Source organism: Pteronotus mesoamericanus, unplaced genomic scaffold (genome assembly GCF_021234165.1).
Source record: "Pteronotus mesoamericanus isolate MK-2021 breed Mesoamerican mustached bat unplaced genomic scaffold, CSHL_Meso_final contig_73, whole genome shotgun sequence".
Taxonomy (NCBI): Eukaryota; Metazoa; Chordata; class Mammalia; order Chiroptera; family Mormoopidae; genus Pteronotus; species Pteronotus mesoamericanus.
Window position 1 is genome coordinate 16453258 of NW_026555245.1, and position 15469 is coordinate 16468726.

The window sequence follows — 15469 nt, forward strand, 5'->3', positions numbered from 1 at the left end:
ATGTTTAATACTGGACTTTTAAGAAAAATGTATGTGTGTGTGTATATGTTTATTATGAGTTTTACTGACAAAGAATGTGTAGCACATAATTTACAAATAATAATAAAACGTGCAACAGTCTTTCATGTAACTTCCATATAATTGACTGTCATAGAATACTCCTGCTGATTTTTGTAGAAATTTTCCATCCAACATAAAACTTATAATTGTAACTGAATGTGTAGTTCTAATATGATGTTGGTTGATATTTTCCTTTAATAAGACAAAAATGTAATGGAAGACATTTGTTAGAACTTCATTCACTTGTCAATAATAGGAGCTAGTTCTCTGAAAAATGGGAATATAGTCTGCAAATACTGGAAGAATATTTCCTCAGTTTTTTTTGTGCTGTTGACAATGCAGTGTCTATAGATGCAACACACTTTTTACATTTTAAAAAAACAATCAACAAAACAATATATCTAGCCCTGAATTACAGCATTTGACAACTGCTGTGGAATAAATACGTCTACTTCAGCCTACCGGTGTGGTGTCATGGAGTAGGGAGCTGGCAAAAGACGCACACTGGCACACCATTACATAGTGTCCTCACCACACACCTATGATGTGCATAAATGACCCCAAGAGCAAATACGAGGAGATACAAAGTAAAATAATTGGGCAGAGAAGACTTTTGAGTATGACCTTTTAATATACAACTCATTTAGTTGTAAGTTTATGTAATTTCATTTTTCATATTGGCTGTGCCTACCAGCTGGTTCACAGAATGGACAGCTGACCTGCACAGGCCAGGACGGGCACACCACCTCACAAGGCAAAAGGAACACCTTAGCAGCCATTTTTTGCGCAATCTACTGACGCTGCCATTTCCGTCAGAATCACTATGGCTGCTGGCAAACAGAGCCCCGTGGGATTCCAGAATAATCAGAAAGGGCACTCAAGTCTGTATCTTCATATGTAGTTTCTTAATCAGCAGACACTAACAACACAATCACAAGAATATTTTGACTTTGAAGACTTAGAGCCCACTTCTTTCAGTTCTAAAACGTGAAAAGTAAAAGCGGTTACACCTGGGTGTATGGAAGATAATATATATGAAAGCGTGTATGTGTGTGCATGCGTGCGTGTGTATAGTATGTGTGTGTGTATATATGTGTGTGTAGACACACACACTAAGGGAATAAAATCCACAATATCTGGATGAACTAGAAGTTCACCTATTTTAATATTAATGACCTACTTTGTCCTACCAACACTTTGGGGAATATGATCTCAGATGATCCACTCTATGCAATATTGCTTGTGTAGGAAAATTTCCTACTAATTGCTAGGAACAACCACACACCTACAGTAATCATCAAAGCTTAGGTCAGCCCTGTTACGAGTACATAATGAATAAGCATCTAAAAGACCTGGTGGCATAGTGCCTGGCCTTGACAACCTATAATTAATCCTAGCTATAATTCTAGATGACACAGAGTTACAGTGAAAACAATTTAAGGGGGAAAAGTGCTCCTTTAAACAATTTTAGACTTCATCAGTCAATGATTTTAGAAAGTCAGCATCATCCCTTGTAATATTTAAGAAAAGATCAATGGAAAGAAAGGTCACTGGATTCAGAGTTGAAGAACATTGATTCTGGTCTTGAACCTGCCACTGCCTATCTGAGTGATGTTGGAGTAAGTAATGTCAGTTCTATACACCTTAGTTTCCTAATTTTTAAAGTAAAGGGGTTGGGCTAAAGAGTGGCCAGTTTTGTTTTTTTTTTAACAAGGAAATTAACTTCCATAATGAAATGAATATCATGCCCCATAATGAATTAAAAACTTCATATAACTTCAATTCTACTCTCCTGAACAACCATTAAGACCTCCTTACAGATTTTCAGTCACACTCTCCTTTGTTCTTCTGAACAAACACTGTGATTCTTCTAGTTTCCAAATGTACATTCGACTTTCTTTCGAATGTGTATTATGAGTCTTCCCTTTTGAAGTTTGTTTACTTGTGAGAACAAGGCTCTCTTTTCTGGTGGATCATAAAATTCCTGAAAGGGCTGCGGGGGAGGCATAGGATATATTCAGGTACAAAAGGTAACTTCTAATGCTGATGTGTTAGGAACAAAGGGCGTGGTGGTCCCAGCCCCTGGGCCGGTGACTGCTCTTCTTCCAAAAATGCAGTTTTTATAAATGGCCATGTCTTGTTTTAAAATGTTGAGTCTGTGGTCTTTTTTTTCCCCAGAACTCTTCGATGTTTAAAAATCTATGGTTTTAAGCCTATTGTGTCTGAGATCAAACAACAATGATTACCACCCCTAAAATTAGTAATAGCTACTCCTTATTGAGGTATTGAGCCTGGCACTTTACATAGATTATCTTTCACAATTTTAGCAACCCATTGAGGTACCTATTACCACCACAGTTTTATTCATGAAGCAAATGAGGTCCTGAGAAGCTGAGTGCAGGGCCCAAAGAGCCAGTTTTGGCAGGATGGTAAATGTATACATGCCCTTAAACTGCCTGCCACTACAAATAAACCCCAGCAGGACTCAGGCAAGACTGATGCCTGTCTTGGTTTGGAATGGGGAAGAGAGCAGTGGAACAGCCTGGAGAGGCAGTGCCTGGTGACTTCACTATTAATATCTCTCCAGAGACAAGAGTTGCGGCAGAGCTGGGAGCTGGGAGCTGGGATCCCTATTCTGAAGTGGCCAATGTGACACTTTACCAAGCAGAGCTTTATTGTTAACACATGTGAAAAAGGATCCAACCCAGTAGGGACTGTCCAACACATTGTCCAATGCACTAAGGATTTCCATGCTAAGATAAACACTATACCAGTAAATAGACTGAAATATCATTTGTGAGAAAAGCATGGGAAATATCTGTAGATGCCATGTGGATCTCACAACCATGTGCGAAGCCACCTAACTCTAAGCAATTAATTATTGGAACAAACTCTGAACTAGCTACTAGATGTGACCCAGATTTAAGCATCAAAACAATTCTATGATAATGCCAGACACTGGCAAGGATGTGCTGCAACTAGGATTGTTATACATAGCTGGGGGGCAGTTAAATTAAAGACTATATGAACACATGCACACCTTTTAACCCACAATCCAATCCTAGGTACGTACCTCATTGAAATGCATTCCTATTATAGCAAAAGTCATGTATGACAATGTCCTTAGGAGCTTTACATAGTAGCCCTAAACCAGAAACAACCCAAATGTCCACTATCAATAGACTGCATAAACAAATATTGGTATATTCATACACTGGATAATATTCAGCAATGAGAATTAATAAATATAACAACACTAAACAACATGGATGAAATCACAAACATAATATTGAGCAAAGAAGCTAGATACAAAAGGAGTACACATTGTATAATTCTGCTTTTACCTTTAAAAACCAGGTAAAACTAACATACAGCATTAGAAGTCAGGAGGTAGTGACGTGGGAAAGAGGAAGGAGGCAATCATTGCGAAGGACCTAGAGAAGATTTCCAAGAACCACCACTACAATTCTATGAATGGGATTGCTAATTCCACTTTATATAGATGAGGAAAGGAAAGGAACTTCTAAAAAGGTTATGAAAACACAACCAAGGTTTACTTATTTATATGTAAGTGGCTTTAGCCAGAATCCTAAACCAGACCCAAGTCTTCTCATTCCTGTCTTTACACTAGTAATAAGGAATAGAGTGGAGTTCTCTTTCTGCCCACCCAGCATCCTCTCCCTCTGCTAGTAAGAGCCGCCCACCCAGCCTTCGGGGAACGAGGCTTCCCTAGTTCCATTTGGTCCAGTTGGGGATACACGTCACAGCACCTCACCTCAGAGGGTGAGCCTGTGACCCAACCTATGTTCACTGGATAACCGTAGGGATCTGAATCTTGGGAAGTTTGATGAATGATGGATGAAAAGCGTAGGAACTCAGTAATGAGATCGGCAGCAGCCAAATGTGAGGCGGTCCATGAGTCTGAGATCGTCTGGAAGCGATCTCAATGAAAGCAAGAGTGTGATAGATTCCCCACACTCCTCTATTCTCACCCTGCAGCACAGCGCCTGGGACAGGGTAGAGGCTCTGTAAATACTGATCAATGAATGAATGAATCCACTGAGGGGCTGCATTTCATATTCTTTCCTTGGCTTGACAGTTTAGGCTTCTCTTTAGGTTATGTGAACTAACTGCCATTTTCCCAGTAATTTCCTTTGCAATGCTAATCTCTCTTGCTTGCAAGCAAAGAACCCTATATGATACCTATTATTTCCACAGAATCGTTACACATGCCATAATATTTGAGGATACAGCCATAAGGAGTTCCCTTTCTTGTAGCGATATACTTTACTCGTTACTCTCACCCAAAAGAAGGACGCTGATAGAAAACTCCTCAGCTAGAACATCAAGGAACTAATCTCTGAGGAGAATTTATTAAGTGGCATAAGGTCCCCATTAAAAAGACCACCTACAATATGTGGGGAAGTAGTTTATTTCTCTACTATACTTGGTTTATCCTAAATTCACAACAATTTCCAAATGTTTATCCAGGGAAAGTCATGAAAATGAAAGCAATGCAAATTGCATATGAGTTCACAGGAAATGTTAACATTTTCTCAGGAAGGGATGGGCTGATTGTTTCTTAGAAAAGATATTAAGATATAGAAATCAATATTGTGCCCAGAAACAGTTTCAGGGAAATTGTATGCCTTCCTGCTTTCACTTTTACCTCCTTGAAGTTGGAAAAGCTGGAGGCGCTGCAAAAAGAGCAGATTAATGATAGTGACAAGTGTTGCCAAGACAATGACCTATGAATAAAGTTTCATGAGTCTGCAGCATCTGGGACACAGTCTGACAAGATGCACCTTTCCCTCAGGAGATACACAGCCTGGTTTTCTATGTTTCAAACACAGAGAAATTTACAGCTGCCTAAATGTTCAATGTAGGCAGCTAAATAAAAGCAAGATATTTTTGCTTACCCTTAACACATATGCATGAAAATCTTTGACCCAATCCCAAATTCTGGAAACTGGGAAGTTTGAGCTATTCATAGCCAACCTTAAACGGGTTGAGATTCCATGGAAGGTTAAACTATAATCTGCATAATACACTAATCACAGCTAAGGTTACCTACAAAAAGACCCATACTGTTTGACAGAGAGCTGTCCTTATGTGTGCAGCTGGTATACTAAGTGTACCGCAATTCATGTAAACTCTCGAGAGGTTGTTTTCAAACATGATCCCCAACATTCACATTACAACAAAATGCTACTGCAATGCATGCTTGTGGTGTAGGTTATGGTGATGTCATTTTGAGGGAAGAAGCACCAAATACCTTTTTAAAAAATGCATTAAAAAACTAAACTCCATATCATATTTGGGTTTTGTAAGTTTTCCCTAAGGTCCTTGTTCTGTTCCTATCAGGATAGCCCATTACATTGAGTCATTATATCTTCTTGGGCACCGATAGACTGTGAAGGTTTTAAGACTTTGTTTTTGAAGACCACAAGAGTTTTAAGGAGTATGTTTTAGGTATTTTGTAGAATGTTCCACAATTTGGGTTTGGCTGATGTTTTTCTCATGATTAGACAGTATTTATAGGTTTTTGGAAGGAAGATCACAGAGGCAAGGTGCCGTTCTCATCACATCACGCCCAGAGCATATATTATACTATTAAAATGACTTCTTATTGACAACGTCAACCTTGATGACCTGGCCAGTGTCGTATTTATCAACTTTCTCCACTATAAAGTTACAGCCACTTCCCTTTCCTGACTAGACTTTTTGAAAGCAAGCCACTAAGTGCAGTTCATTCTTAAGAGGAGTTATGCTCCACTTCTGTGAAGGCAAGTTGCTACATAAATTATTTGGAGTTCTTGTGTGGGAGATTTGTCTCTTCACCTTCATTCATTCATTCATATATTGATATCGATATGGACTACTATATATTTATTCTTTGGGACATTATTCAATGTTATACTATCTTATTGCTCGAACTGTTCCAGCATTAGTTATTGAGAGCTCTTTCAGTTGGTTCCTGTGCCTTCTGACACAATTCCAAATTTTTTTTTTGCTTTTTGAAGACCAATTACATTTTTTTAATAGAGGATAGACATATGTATTTTTGGATGGCTAATATATGGAAACACTGAAGAGCTAGGTTGAATTTTCTAATTCTTAGTAAATACAGTGCTCCGGTATCATTTTACAGTTAATCCAAAGGATTAAGATTGACCTGATTGACCTCATTTACTTCATCATTCATTTATTGGATAAACTTTGTATGCCTCCTATGTGTTGTGTTAGAGGTCTGGAACTGAGTTAGTTTCTTAAGCCATTCCTAGTCCATGACTGGCATTAATTCAGGCTGAAAGGCTAAGTCTTTCAGAATAAGTCTGTCCATCGGAGGCAGCAATGGTGAAGTATACTCTGCTAGAACGTTACCTTTCCAGGGATACTCTGCTCTCCATCTTTACCTTGAACTTCCAAATTAAATTGCAGCTTCACAGTCACTAGTTAGAACCAGTACACTAATTGGAACCAGCTTCTATGTTGGAGGTCCAGGGGTAAGGGAGAAAGAATGCGGAATTACTCATCCTTGGGGACCTAGGAGAGTTCCAGGGGTCCTCTGATCCTGCATGTTAAGCACAGTGCCCAGCAGGTAATATGTCTATAAAACTGTTGGAAGGGCTATCTTATTTTTAAGAATGGATATTTGAGTATATGTTATATGCTAGGCATTGTACCGGGTAGTGATATATATCTATATCTATATCTATATCTATATCTATATCTATATATATTTTCTCATCTTACCCTCACAATAAATAACCTTGTGAAGTAGATGTCATCATTGTCATGCTATAGGTAGGTTAAGTCATGGAACTGGTGAACGACAGAGCGGCATTCTAATTCAAATGGCTGTATGCTGGCCCTGGCCAGGTAGCTCAGTTGGTTGGAGCACTGTCCTGATACACCAGGACTGCAGGTTTGATTCCCATACAGGGCACATACAAGAATCAACCAATGACTACATAAATAAATGGAAGAGCAAATTGATGTTTCTCTCTCACTCTCTTTCTGCATTCCTCTCTCTCAAAAAAAAAAAATCAATAAATAAAAATTTTTTTAAAAAAGCCTATATGCTAGGTTACCTGTATACACTGGAACACATGGTTATACAATCTTAGAGTTTCCTCAAAGGAAGCACATTGCGCAAGTATGGGCAGTGTAAGCCTCAGGTCTGTTTAAGGCCCCACGCTTGCTAGTTTGGTTTCACTGCGTTTACAAGGAAAGAAAGAGAGGGGCTATACATGTGAAACAGACTTCTCTTCCTCCCATGAAGCTCTGGATTTGTTGTGACCAAGTACTCAAGAACTGCAGGGTCAGGAGAAAACCTAAAGGCATTCTAGTTAAAAATGCCACGTGATGTTTCCGTCTCTTCTGCAGCAGTCTTCCCAGAGGGTCATTCAGTTCCAGTGAGAGGCTTAGCATTTTCAGAGGTAGCCTATTTCTTCTATAACCACACTGTTAAGCTCTTCCTTCTCTAAAACAATCATTTCTTTGTAACTTCCATGCGTGGGTTTACACTCTCCCCCTTGGGGAAAAAAGCTCTCAGCCTGCTTCCACATGCCAGCCCCAGAGGCTTCCGGCACAGTACGGACAGTCCGGTTAGCACAGGGTCAGCTGCTGCTCAGTTTGTGGAAGCCCCAAGAGAGCACCCTTCACAGCACGGCAACTGCAGGACTGAGTTGCTGATTTATTCAAAATTCAATTTATTAATAACATGCCTCTGGTCTGAGGTAGCTAAGGTCGGATGTTTACTTGTGATGAATAAACGTTCACGCTTTTATTTCCTTTAGGCCCTCTATTTCTCTGAATGGCATCATAATCATCCTTTTGAAACTCTTAAGAGACATTTCAGTCCACTGTGTTCATGTAAAGTGCCTCTGTGGGCGAGGGCGGGACTGCATAAATTTCTAAGTGTCTACCACATTCCAAGTTCAAAGCAAACAAGTCAAGGGAACTTTGGACATGCCTGAATATAAAGCAGTCTTGAAGAAGAATGATGACTTACTGGCAAAAGAGAAGGAAGTTTAAAGACCGCCACTGGGGAAGAAAGTGCTATTGATTTCATTTCCTTCTGATATGACTAGCAGGTGCTCAGATGCACTGAGCTGAAAAACAAGTGAGATGGGGAGAAAATGAGTAGTTCTACCAACTGCCAGGAGCTGAGAAAGGGGAGATACATTTTTATTCAAGTTCTTTTCCTCTTGGGGATCAGATCCCAAGTTTTAATTTAATTTGGCTTGAAGACTTTGACCCAGTGAAAGCTACAGTCAGGGCGAGAAGAAAGCACATGAAAATCACCATCACCAAAGCCTGCCACAATGGGAAGCAGGCTGTCCAAGGAACTATTGTCTGAAGTTAGCTCTATGGTTTAACTCTAGAAAGTATTTAAAGCGCAGAGTTTTAGGCAATGGCTGTATAATGAGTGGTTTTCAGCTTCTCTCATAGTAAAAAGTCCCTGAGCAGGGGAAGTATTGGTCCCTGTAATAGCTGGACTAAAAGAAAGTAATATCAGAAGAAACAGCAACAGTGTCTTCCCTCCAGAAATGGCCACAGAGCTGGCTGCTTGGGCATGCGGCCCTCAGAGGGGGCCCGTGCTTGGTTTAATGTTCTGCTGTCACCATCTTGAAAATGTTAATAATTTTTAAACAAGGGGCCCCATATTTTTATTTTGCATGGGATCCCACAAGCTATGTAGCCAGTCTGAAAGGTTATGATGCTTTGGAGAGGTCAAGTGATTTTTCATAATCTAAATCAAATATACATTTCTTTTGTCAATGGAGTGAGATAATGAGTCTTTTTAAAAGTGAAAGAAAGGTGACATTTTAGGTTGAGAAACAGAATCCTAAGGTTTTAGAGACTGTGGTAATCCCAGAGATCATGGTTACTAACATGCAGAATTCAGCTCAAGGTTGTATTACATTGAAATGTTTAGTTGGAGGTGAAGACTGCTAGAATGGTCTTGATGTTGTTGATATATATGACATAATTGTGCTGTTGACTATGAATGTTTCCCTCTTCGTTATTCACTTGATTAGAGTTTCAGAAAACGTTAATTGGCTTTTACTGAGTTCATGCGCCCAGAGGGCTGGATTGCCCATCTCTCTCCCTATGGCCATGGCACCAGAGCAGAGCAGAATTGTGGCAGCCAGACAGACATTAAGGAAGTTTCTCCCCCTCACTGACTGAGTGTTAGTCAAAAGGAGTGCCGCGGAAACTGTAGCCAAAGGAGGCATTACACTTGCACAAAAATCTCAAGAAAAAGTATCATAAGCAACATTAGTAGCTCCAAAGGAAATAGTGGATTCAACCAGTTAGCGCGCATGTTGGAGATCAAGTTCTTCTTCCAGAATATGGAGGCACGGAAGTAGTTCTAGATGACAGACATTATTTCTTACTTAGAGATTATGACATTCTTGGAAAGTATGCAGACTGAAATAAATCACTATTGAAATGGTATCACATGAAGCTGCCCATTCCACTGAAGTTCTGAAATCGTTCATCATGCAAACAGTTGCCATGTCTCTTTTAAAATGAACTAATGGTATCCAAAAACAAACAAATTGAACAAGCAAACCAGAAGATGTTAACTGGGTATAAGGTGTAATTCTAGGCACCAGAAATGGAATTCAGTCAGTCCTTGGCCTCAAGGTCAAGTATTGCGGAGGACGATAAGCTTGGCCACCACCCTCCCCATCATTTTAATACCCAGAGCCCCAGATTCAGTCTGGGCAGCTTAGGACTCCCTTCAAATCACAGAACCACAGGAGAAATGTATTTAAGAAATGTAGTAAACATTTAATTTTATCTATGGATTATTAACAATAAAATCTATGTAATCTTTATGAGACAGTCAGAATTTGAGAACTCTGATCACTTGCTAAGCTGAAGCAGTGCTTCATGGCTTGACCAGAAGCTTACGTCCTCTATCTTAAATCAGTTTATCACTAGCCTTAGGATTTTGAATGCATTTAACTGGTTTTCTGAATGCCTAGAGGGCTGAGTTTTCTATTTGTGTATGAAAAGGAATATTCCCCTCCTTGGTAGCAGAGCAATATCCTCATATTTTTGGATTCTGTATAAAATAAGAGCATTTTATTCAAAAGCAAATGTTTATTCTATGCTTTATTTTTTTCTAAATCATAATTTTAAATGAAAAAGTAATCTCAACAATACATACTGTTATGGTTCTGAATATGTGGAGAAGGCAAAATGTGTATATACTCAGGTAAAGATGCTTCCAACTTTGCTTTCTAACTGAAAACACAAAATAGTGGAGAAAGCAAATTCGCAGAACTCTCAAAAAGCTCAGGAATTAGGGGTGCCAGGATCTCTGAAAGAGCGCGCGCGTGCATGCGTGTGCGTGTGTGGAGTGGGGGCAGCTAATATAATTATGTTTGGTTGTGAGTCTGATTAAGAAGCAGGCAGATCATCTCCCCCACTCCCTATCATGGGGCAACCGCCCTTTCTCAACCCTGGCATTTTCTTTTAAAAAAGGATTTATTCTCTATAGAGTGTGTGTGTACTGGGGCAGGAGGTCGCCAGGTACTGTGCAGGGCTAAGGGGCTCCGCTGAAAATGAGGAGATCAGGTGGGTGTTACCCTGATGGATTCAGAGACACCTTCCCTCACTCAACTCCCAGGAAGCTGACAGCCGAATTGTTCTGGTGGACGGCACTGAAGATTGGTAGAGTCTTTTGAGGAGAATCTAATCAACCCAAGCAGACAAAGATACTGGTATCAGCGGTTCCCCCAACTAAACAGCGCAGCCAGATCACCCAAGAGTGAAACCCACGGGTGATAAGCCGCAGCCACACGCTTGGAGATCCTAATCTTCTTGTAGTGTCCCACTTTGTGTTTGCAATACTTTAATCAAGATATTGTTCACACACCACACAGTTGATCCACTTAAAATGTGCAAGGTCATGCTTTTTAGTGTATTCAGAGTTGTACAGCTATCACCACAACCAATTTAGAACAGCTATCACCACAACCAATTTTAGAACATTTAGAACATTTAGAACATTCACCCCATCATCCGGACCAGTCACTGTCTATTTTCCCCATCTCCCCCAGCACCGGGCAACTCCTAATCTACTTTCCGTCTGTACGGATTTGTAGAGGCACAGTTTTAAGGGTGAGCAGACAACCAAGGATTACCAGAGATCTGAGAACAGTTACTGTTGTAAAAGATAAAGAAAAATACATAAGCTAGCTGGAGGAAAACTTGTTGTGCTGGGAGGAGAAAAGGCCGTGAACCTACATCCTGATTGTTAATTATATCCTCACATAAGTTACTGTAACTATGAAATAAAAAACATGATACTTAAGAAATTGGAAAGAGGTCTTAGCAAGTAAAAATATAATAGTAGAAGTGACTCAATAACATGCTTCCATGAAAAGATGAGAAAATCTCACCAAAAAATGGAGCAAAGAGGCAAAGAGATGGGAGCCAGAAAACGAGCTATAGAAACATGGATGACCAGTCTAGCAGTTCTCAATTTTCAAGTGAGGAAATACAGGAAGAGAGAAACAGAGGCAAGGAAATCATCAAGACCTAAAAAACAGAAAAACAGAAAGGAAAAATGAAAAAATAAAGACTTTCTAGACCTAAAGGACATGAGTGTGCAGACTGAAAAGGCTCACAGAGGATGAAAATGTGGCCCACTCAAGGTACTTTATCAGGAAAAAGATCTTTAAACTTTCAGACAGGGGGAAGGGGGCCATGGGTCATATGCAAAGGATTAGGACGCAGAATGGCTTTGGGCTTCTCAATGGGTACCTGGGGAGCCTGAAGATGATGCACTGAGTAATGCCTTTAAAAACCTAAAGCAGTAATTTTCAATCTTTTTCATCTCATGGCACTCATAAACTAATCACTAAAATTCCATGGCACACCAAAAAAAATAGGTATTTTGCTGATCTGACAAAAATAGGTATAGTTTTGATTAATAGTAATAACAACAGTAATTAACTATACTTTTTGCTCCAAAGTGACTTTTTAAAAAAAATCAGGTGCCTCTACTTGTAGATTCAGATATTGGTACCAAGAATTAACCAATTAGATGCAACCTTATTATGCAACGTGACCAATACAGTGCAACTCTATTATATGACCTATATATTTATGGTTCAAGACAGAGCATTCACACCAGACAGATATTGTTGTATTGGCTGTTGTCATTTTTTAAATTTGACAATCTAAAGGAAAAGAGGTTAGTGCCCCTGACTAAATAGTCAAGCACTGCATGTTTTAAAAATTCTTGTGGCACACCGGCTGAAAATTGTGGTTAAAGGGAAACAATTTCCAAACTAAAATTCTATACCATGCCAAACTATTACTTACAAGTGAGCTTAGCAAAAAGACATTTGAGACATGCAAGATCTCAAAAATTTATTTCCCACAAATCTTTGCTTAAAAAAATACTGGAGGATGTGCTCCACAAAAAACAAGGGAACAAGAAGAGGAAGCTGTGAGAACTATGAAGCAGGGGAGCCAACATCAGAAATCAAGAGAATGCACAGAACAAAGGTACAGAAAGGTCCCAGGAGGACCACAGAGCACTAGGCAGAGACAGCAGACTGGATCAGCTCAGCGTTGGGGAGACAGTCTTCAGGTGGACGACAGGACAGTGATGCACAATGTCTGATGCATCTGAACCAATGAGACATTGATGAAGAGCTTGAGATTCAATTAGTAAGAAGTATGGAGACAACTAGGCAAACAAAACATAACAGAACATCATTTGGGGAAATATATAAGGAAACGTAATGATACTGTACAATAGAGCACAGTTGTGAATAGTGTTTATGACAAAATAAGATAAATAACAATCTAACTAAGATTACAACGCACCTCTACTAGGAGAAGAGAGGGTTTGAGAAGGGTTAGTGACCCCTGGCTCAGTGGATTGAGCACTGGCCTGAGAACCAAAGGGTCGCCAGTTTGACTTCCAGGCAGGGCACATGCCTGGGTTGTGTGCCAGAGGCAACCATACATTGATGTTTCTCTCCCTCACTTTCTTCATCCCTTCCCCTCTGGCTAAAAATAAATAAATAAAAATGTTTAAAAAAAAGGAAGAGAGAGGACTAGTAAGAGACAGGGGTGATTAAAGGGAGCTATATTAATCATCTTCCAAGTGAGAACAAAACCCCCGCAAAGAAGCATTTTGTTTAGAGATGATGGCGAGCAGAGTTTGCCACCCCTAAAAATGCCTCTTTGTGATATTGATTATTTTAAGCTGATTATTTTTAAGGTCCGGAAATCTCATAAAGAACCTCTGACCTTCCTCTAACTGCCTAAAAGAATTTCAGATAGACACTTGTTCCAGGAAGGAACTACCACAACCAAACACTATAGTTTAATCTGAACCCAGGTGTGGTAGAGAGGCCCATTTGATCAAAGTCACTTCTGTGTTCCATTGTCTCTAGATGATCCAGCAAACATTTGTTTACTAAACATTAACTCTTTTCATCCGCCCATGAACTGCCCTGCTTCCCTTTGAAGTCCCAGGTCCCTACCCCTTCCTTAGTCCAGAATGACATGTATACCTCATGCTCCCTCACTGTCTTTGGAATTTTTCTTGTTTTTGTGACTTTCCTGGGTGCACATATTAAAACTTGATTTTCTCCTGTTAATTGCCTTATGTCATTTTAATTATTCAACCAGCCATAAGAACCAAGAAGGGAAGGGGGGAATTTCCCCTCCTCCCCAGAGAGAACTAGCCAAACATTTAGATAAAAAGGTAAAAATGATTACCTTTGGTGAAGAGGAAATGAGATAAGGAGTGAATGGGATATATTTTTACCTAGGTGAACACGAAAAGAAGTAGGAAGAGGGCATTTAGTACCATAGAAAGATATGACATAATACAAAGTGGCATTTACACTATGATTACAATCATATAATGAACCATAAAGAGCCTGATTGGGATTTACAAAGGTATTAATAATTCTATCAAGGTAATGGACATTAAGAATAACTACTTTCTTTTCCAAATTCCCTACATATAAAGTTCCCATATAGCGTTCATAATCAGAAAATGAATTCACAAAGCTGAAAAAGTTTATGCCTTATCACAGACTGAAAATTGGTTCAGAATTATTTCTATTTTTCAAATCCAAGACTGCAAATTATCAAGGAAAAATCCTCGGTGGCCGGCATTTTATTCTTTTTTTTCCTTCTAAGTCAGCACTAGGAATATTATGAACCAATCTTCTAAAAGTTACCAGCTCATCAAAGGCAATGATTATGTGTAGTTTCTCCCCTCAGTGCCATGAATCACCGATAGTCTTTGCAACACAATAAAAGCAATACTTTGCTCTGCCAAGTCTGAGTAAATGAGAAAAAAAATCTCCAAATATCCAACGTTAGTAATGCTTCAACAAAGAAAAGTTAACCTTTTAAAGTTTGTGGGGTGGAAATCAGCAGTGCCAGTGCAGGCACGTCTCTCTTCCCAGCCTCCTTTGCAGCAAGAGGTGGTCATGTGACCTGCTAGAGGCAGGACCGGGAAAGCTCCCCGCAGCTCTCCTATCCACTGGATAAAAGGACCGGTTGTTGCAATGAGAAACACCCCAGCCCCCATCCCAGTTATTGTGCTGATCTTGTTTCCTGCCTGCAAAAATCCCTAGAGGCAGGACATGATGTCTGAGGTTGTGGCAGCCACCTTGTGACGGTGGGGCAACAGAGTAGAGAAGCAAAACCGAAAAGTAGAGGATGGCAAAGCAGAGGATGGAAAGTGCCTGGATCCACGAGACTGTCGCTGGGCAGCTGTCCTCACCCTGGGCTGCATATTTCCAAACTTTATGTCAAATACATGACAAGTGTCCTTTATTATGTATCAGGCCAGTACTGCTCAACCTTTTTTAGTGTCATGATATTCATAGGACATGATCACATGGGAACGTGGAGGAGACTGCTGCCACCTGGGGTGAATAACCCTGGGGGCTCCCGCTAGGCCCCGCTCAGCCACCCCTGCCCCAAGACTGAGGGGATGAACATCTCTGCTCATCTCCCGTGGCTCACCCGTGCGCCTCACACATAGGCTTGAAAGGTCTAGTGGAAACTTTGTCTATTAATAGGTTTTCTGTTTCTTGGGCTGAAAGCATTTCTAGTGCTGGGCTCACTTCTACTTCTCAATACATAAGATATTGTTCTTTCTCTAGCAACATACACACAGGGAAAACACTGATCTGGACCTAAATCATACCATACGATTCCACCAATGGGACTATTTGCTATTTAACTTGTGTTCTTTTTTTGTCAGTTACGGGGCCGCTTCCTAACTGACTGAGGTTACATTTCAGGAGATCCAAAAATAGGAATGCATTCAAGGGAAGCATTTGAGACTATATTCGTAATAGTTGAAGACAAATTTTATAGATTTTAGAGGAAAAAAATC

General features: G+C 39.9%; 1 protein-coding gene across 2 annotated transcripts in view; it reads right to left on the bottom strand.

The window, feature by feature from the left end:
* Window positions 1–15469, bottom strand: part of PIP5K1B (phosphatidylinositol-4-phosphate 5-kinase type 1 beta) — a 313112-nt gene that overhangs the window by 45654 nt on the left and 251989 nt on the right. The gene's annotated exons all lie outside the window — the stretch shown is intronic.